Source organism: Nicotiana attenuata, chromosome 8, assembly GCF_001879085.1.
Source record: "Nicotiana attenuata strain UT chromosome 8, NIATTr2, whole genome shotgun sequence".
Taxonomy (NCBI): Eukaryota; Viridiplantae; Streptophyta; class Magnoliopsida; order Solanales; family Solanaceae; genus Nicotiana; species Nicotiana attenuata.
Window position 1 is genome coordinate 28270490 of NC_031996.1, and position 1043 is coordinate 28271532.

The following is a 1043-nucleotide window of genomic DNA, read 5'->3' on the forward strand; positions in this document are numbered from 1 at the left end:
ATCCAGCCCCTGCAATAAGAATCATGAGATTCTCTTCCACCCATTTTCACCACTTTCCATAATTATATCGGTAATTATAAACGTGTAAACTAATGTATGCTAGTAGTGGTTAAAGATAATTACATGTTATATGATCTTATTAGGCTTGTCAATAAAAAGCTATGTATTGTCAAATTAACCTCATAATAAAAGGTTTATATACTGTTAAGGGGTCGTTTTGGTTGCACTATAAACTAAAAAGATGGTATAATACATGCATAAAACTCCACATTAGCAATGCATTGTTTGGTGACCTTTTGAAACTTGCATAAAATTTAACATAATATAATATAATATAATATTTGATTGGCATGTTTGATGTGCATAACTAATACCTACATAAGTTAGGTAAGAATTTATATATTATTTTATTCGGCATAAAAGGTATAATAAGTATATGAGGATTAGTAATACATGGAATCCTCACGTATTAAACCATTTTATTTTCTTTCTAAAGGTAAAAAAAATATATATTTTAATCCATACATTATAATCTCTGCATTACTTATTCCTATATTACCATTTGTAAATTACTAATCTTATGTTACAATTTGTGCAGTACTAATTCTACATTACAATCCTTGAATTATTAATCTATACATTATTACTCCCTGCATAACTCGATCCTAAATTAAATGACCCTTTGTGCATAATATAAGATGTTTATTCAGCTTATTTCTTATACAATGATAATGCAAGAAAATATTGAGATTATGAATAGTAGAGTTTTTCTTTAAACTTTAAATATTAAATAAATTCTTATAAAATGTACAGTACGTCTTTGTTAAATTGAAATGATTTTAAATACTTCAGACTTTTCAAAAAGAAAAAGAAGTGTGACAAAAATCATGTTTTTTTTTTCTTTTGCAGCAGCTGAAACAAAAAAAGAAAGGGGAGATCAGTATACCACAGGGAAGGAGTTAAAAACCGAAAACGACGGCTCACGAATTGTACAGCGGGTAAAAGCCTTGGCGCTATTCCTCTGTCTTTTTCATTTCTCAAGG